Below are 6,193 nucleotides of genomic sequence, written 5' to 3'. Positions count from 1 at the left end.
TTACGTCAAACATGGAAGGCAGAAATTTTACAGTTGTTATCAGCAATGTTTGAGGTTAAGTCACGCAGTGTTTTTCAGTCGAGCAATCCATAGAAATTGTAAAAATTCATTACCGAAATGGTGATACAGAGACGGCTCAAAAATGTGACATATTTTTCGGTCATCATTATGCATCATCTCGAGCAGCTGTGAAGAATTTGATTAGTATATTTGAAACTGTTGGCTCCGTTCAGGATATTAAAGCAGTTGGCTGTCCTTGTTCGGGTCGATCGCTTGAAAACATTGCGGCAGCTAGAGAAAGTATACACAAACTCCACCTCGATTCGTCATCGCTGTCAACAATTAAACGTCTCCAGAAACTTTTTGTCGCGAATTTTGAGTTAAGACCTGCACATGCTCGCTTACGAGATTCAATAAACGCAACATCTAAAGCCAACAGACCATGCGCAGCGCCGAACATTCGTAATTGGATAATGGACTATCAACAAGTCGAGAATGATTTTCCCAAAGAATCACCTTTATCGATGAGGCGCACTTCCAAGTTGATGGAGCCATCAGCAGCCTTTCACTGCGTGTGAACGCGTGGTGTGGATTTTGGAATGGCGGATTCATTGGCCCGTACTTTTTTGAGCAACCGGCAATGCAGTGCCGTCAATGGTCTTCGTTATCGCGACATGTTGACTAACTTTTTGTAGCTTGCGTTGGATGAAATTGACGTTGATGACATTTGGTTTCAACAAGATGTTACAACCTGCCAGATCAGAGTCAGATCAAAAGCAGCTTTTTGAACACTTAATTTTTTCTTTTTCTATTTGCTTACAATCTTTTAAATCATAAAAATAACATATTTTTAAATTTTTCTAAATTATACTTTTCCAATGCATGTATATGTGTATGTATACCCTACATTTTCTAAAGACAGTAATACCTTTACATTATTAAATTTTTGTGGACATTCGTAATAAATTTGATAGAATACATAATATTATGAGTGCCACAAAATAAATTTTTGGCAATTATATCCAAGAAAATATTTTAAAAATACAATTTCAAGTAGCATGCTCTCAATCCGGCCCAGATAGATTTTATACTTCTATATTGTTGTTTTTGTAAGTGCAAAAAGTATTATTTTATAACCTCTGTCAAGTGCATCTCTTGTATAAACAAAAATTAATATGCTTTTTATACGAAGATAAAATAAAAACAGATCTAATCAAATATTTGACATGGAGTTAAATATTATATGAAATTCAAATAGTTTCTATAAAAAAAGTTTGAATCTCTTAGTAAGCTTAAAATAGGCTGTAATTATTACGTTCCAGTAATTACTCAGTAATTTGGTGATTTTAAGTTTTTAAGATAAACATTTAATCGCAAAGCAAACGTTATTAGGCGTCTTTTTTCGAGGCTCTTGACAAATTCATAAAAAACGTGAAATTTTAATATTTATAATTAGATGAGCAGGTAATTATAAATATACAAATATACGACATTTTTGGCTTTTTAATGTTTAATGTTTTACTGCTATTCAAATGGGATGAGTCATTTACAAAGGGATGGTTAAAAAGGGAAGCCTGTTTTAAAGGATTTTATCAATAAACCATTACAAATATTCAATCAAACGCATGGGCTAATTTTTATTTAGTTAATTGACCATAAGCTTGATTGGTCTCAATATAAACATTTATATCAACAACGGGTATAAAAAAAACAACAATGGTATTAAATAAATATCTTATTTGTTTTATATAATATTGATAACGTATTTATTATGTACACTATCAATACGGATTGTGATACATGTATATCAATATCATAATGAAAACATTTAGACTTTTTTAAGTCTAAATGTTGCCCATTACGATTAAAATCATCAGTTTTACTTTAATATTGCGTAATATTGACAGCATCTAATGGTGAATTAATGCTCCTTATTTTTCTCGATCACTTTCTTATATTTTACTTCATAGATTCCCTTAGGGTCATATTTGGTGGCCAACAGCTTCCAAAGATCTGGTCTCTTGTTGACGAAATGGCTTACTACCTTGTCAATCTTGTCCACTTGTTTTTGACTGCATGTCTTGCAGTCCTTATCCAGAGCTTCCGGAAGGTTCTGCTTCAGGGTCTTGGCATCTGGAGTGCATCGCCCTCGATCCATCAGGCAGTCGACGTAATTGTTGAGGAGACGTTCAGATCCGAGGATTTCGTCCAAATCGATATTGTCGAGTTTATCTAAATCTTCCATCGGTCTGGCGAAGGAACTTGAGACTAGACATCCCAGAACAAATATCAGTACCCCTTTCATAGTGAAGCTAAAAAAACAAAAAACATTATTGCAAATTTTCACCTATTTTCACTGTAAGAAACGATAAAAGCATATTCACTTACATATGTATATAAAATACTTTAATACGATCTTTACAAGCTGAATTGTTTATGTTTATCTCAATTAATAACGTATTTACGTTTTATTAAATTTTAAAATACATTGTTCATAACACATCCGTATTCAAAAAATTTAATGCCATGTCAAAATCAGCGTGTATTTCAATTTCGATAAATTTTATTTTGAAAGTTATGTAAAATTTTACATATTTAATTACATCGTTAATAATAAAATGAAATAATTCCTTTATAAGTTCATAAATGATAAGTGTGGTTTTAGTTTTCCATAGTGTTAACATCAAAATTCATCAAACGACCAAATTCAATCGTTGTAAAACTGCAATCAATGTCCTGGTGCCACATTAGTTCAGAATAGAAAGGGAGATGAAATCATTTAGACTGTTTATAATTTTATTTTAATATTCATTGTATTGGTTCCTGATTACAAATAATAAACGAAATAATTAAAAATAGAAAAAGTCTACAGTAATAGTTTATTACGTCACAGAACTATGATGAATTATGTAACGTAATTTCAAAAATTCCTAGGACAAAATTTAAGACGTAGATTCACTTATTTAACTGTTTTTCAAACGCTTTTGAATTGATTTTGAAGTGTTGTGTAAAAATTGGCGTAAAGTATTATATTCAATAGACTAGCTTCTAAATAATATCTGGTAAAAATATGGGAACAGAAAAGAGCAAGAATCCTGATAATGACAATGGGGAAGTTCAGTGGGTTTCAATTTTTTTTATTTGATAATAGACTGTCAAACTAAGCCAAAATTAAATATTGTGTATCGTATTATTAGAGCTATGATTCTTTAAATAATTGTAATTACTCCACCCGTAACAACGAGAGTTCTCGTCGAAGAGTTCTGCTGATTCGCGAGTTGTTGTGACGCCGTTCAAAGTAGTTTATTTTTGTTGAAATAATATATATTATTTTTTTCATACATTTAAGAGAAACTTTCCCATATGATAAAATGCTTCTATTTTTACCGCGTGCAAGAAAACATTTTTCATTTCGAATTTCTCATAGTGCTGAACTTTTTCATTCACGATAATTAGTACAGAAATAGACGGTTTTCAAGAAAATAATGTCTCCAAAAGGCTCAAAAAATATTTCCAAGAAATGAGGAAGGAAAAATAGAATCAACGTTAAAAAGATCAAATATAATGCACAAATAGTCGTAACAGCAAACAATATGCGAAAGCAGATTAAATTGAAAGCAAAAATAAACTTTTCGTGACGATTGACAACATGTAAGATGGTGCATTACTTTTTTCAAATGTTTTAATTTGCATTATTTTTAAATGATTTATTTATAAGAAATCAAAATCGTAAATTCAGTATTTATGTATCTCATACGTGAAGTGACAAATAAAGCATAATTTACTTATTTAAATTCGTCATAAAGCTAATAATTTATATTTTATTCACAAAGTTATTACAACACGGAGATTGCAATTCTTTGAAAAGGAATTTGCACGGTTTTGCCCTATCGGTGGCTGACTAAATTTATAATTTTAAACATTGTAACATTACCATTCTTCTCATGTTTCTCTCTTTTATATACTAATTTTGAGATTAAAATTTATTTTTCATTTTAATTAAAATTACCCACATAAATATTTCATGACGGACTTTGTATGAATTAGTCACAAAAGCAATCTTTTTCTAAAGATATCAAAGGTTGAGTAGTCTACGAAAACATTTTTTGTTGTGAATTATACTGCTGTAATAGATAACATAAAGTTTTTGCATAATTTTGTACAAGTCATGACGGCAAAGACTAGTGTTTTTATTACGTATGTGTCCCGGGCTCAAGTGACTGCCCGTCGTCATATAAAAATATTAAAAAATATAACCACAAAAATGTTTAAAAAAAGAGGAATAATCTCTTTATTAGAAAAAAGTTATTAAAAAAAAAAAAAAACATTTTGCTTATGGCTCTTACACTTTTTTGAGAAATATTTAGATTTTAGGAAATTCGGTAATTAAAAAAATCGCTTTAAATTGTTATTGGATTTTTTTAACTATTAAAAGTAAAAACTACCAAAAATCAAATGGGTTTTTGGAAAAAAAAATAGAGAAACAAATATTATACGTATTTTTTTTGTTGAAAATTATGGAAATACAGATTTGTTTGGGAAAACGTCCTGTGCAGTACATGTTCAAGATTTAATTTTTATTATTATTGATAACTTATACATCGTCATTTTATAATATCCTTTATGACATTTTGCAAAGTGATTATTTAACTATTAATTCAATTTTAACATAAAATATGTAATTTAAGTAAAACAATTTAGTTTGTAATCACATGACTAAAACTTAGTTTTTGATTTGATACAAATATAAACACAATTAAGTCAAATAAATCATTAAAATATAATGCAAAGAAAACATTTGAAAGAAAAAAATGTGTCCTTTCCAACAGTTTGTGTACTAAAGCGTTTATTTTAGTTCATAATCTGATCCGGTTTTGCATATTTTTGCTCACAAATTATTTTATTTATTTGTAATCAGGAACTGATAAAATCAGTATTGTAATTGTAATTTGTAGAAATATTAATTTTCGTATAGACTATCGACCCAGTCGGAAATTTGATGTTGGTGGTACCTTTAGTTGGAAATCAGATTCGAGACCTCATGCGAACATACTAATAAAGAAAATGATTAAAAATCAATACTCACGAAAGGTATGCACACCTATTTGAACCAAATTCAGAAATACAGTAATGAAATTAATTTTTCCTCATGATATATATACCTACACTGCCTAAACATAATATAACCCTTTTTTGCATCGCAGATCGTCTGTGTCGATGAATTATATCGTGTACGTATGTTTATAAAAAAAGTTTATGTGTATCAATGTTCTTACGAAATACGTGCTGTGCCCCTCTTAATACATTTGTTAAAAAGAGATATCGATAGGTTATTTAGAAATAATAAAATACGACAAACCACGATCAGAGTGAAAATTTCAAGAAATATTTCTGAATCGAGGTTAAGGCATCGTGTTTTTTTAAAAATTCACATTTAGGTTTAACAGGGTGCGACAATAAACAAAGCCTTTATGTAAGTCGGTAAAGGAATTTTTTTTTAAACATTTTTTTTGCAATATATTTTATTTATTTCACATCTCCAGCGAATGAAGTATAGTCTATTTTGTAATAAAGTCTATTTTAGCTTCCTTTACACTTGTATGTCTTATGGCATTTTAGTGTGGGGTCGGGCTGCCGATATTTACGCAGTTTTTGTTTTGCAAAATAGGGCAATTAGAGGTATTAACAACTGAAATTTTCGCAATTCTTTAAGAAATATTTTAAGAAATAAAAATTATGACTGTTTATAGTCAGTATATTTATGATAATATTATGTATGTGCGTAAAAATATATCTCTCTTTCAAAAAAATAGCGACAATCATAAGCATAAAACTAGAAATAAAGGCAAATTGGTAATCCCGAAATAGAAGCTAAGTAAGGTAAACACATCGTTCGTAGGGCACTGCGTACGCTTCTACAATAGAATACCCGACAGTGTCCTAATTATGACGGACAATAAGTTCAAAATGTTCATAAAAAGCGTACGCCAAAAAAAGGCCTATTATCGACTTAATGAGTACATGGAAAATAGCAGTATAATGGAACTAATAGTATTATTTTAGTTGTGTTAGTTTATTTGATTATTTTTGGAATGTGTAGTTATTTATTGAAAACTGACTATCTCTTTGTGTTGTTTTGTTTATTTATTTATATATTGACTTTCCATAAGCGTATAAATTATAACTACATTAA

At 29.6% G+C, this 6,193-nt stretch overlaps 1 pseudogene across 1 annotated transcript; it reads right to left on the bottom strand.

Annotated features, from left to right (window-relative positions):
• Window positions 1-1,717: 1,717 nt before the first annotated feature.
• On the bottom strand, window positions 1,718-5,177 carry LOC148278752 (allergen Tha p 1 pseudogene; annotated as a pseudogene). The gene is made up of 2 exons (XR_015823093.1): window positions 5,087-5,177; window positions 1,718-2,312 (listed from the first exon to the last, which is right to left on the bottom strand). The product of XR_015823093.1 is annotated as an allergen Tha p 1 pseudogene (transcript).
• Between the last annotated feature and the right edge of the window lie 1,016 nt (window positions 5,178-6,193).

This window comes from Micrasema longulum, unplaced genomic scaffold (assembly GCF_059751315.1).
Source record: "Micrasema longulum isolate JH-2025_06_02 unplaced genomic scaffold, ASM5975131v1 h1tg000831l, whole genome shotgun sequence".
In the NCBI taxonomy this organism is placed as follows: Eukaryota; Metazoa; Arthropoda; class Insecta; order Trichoptera; family Brachycentridae; genus Micrasema; species Micrasema longulum.
This window is presented reverse-complemented; position numbering and strand designations above follow the sequence as displayed.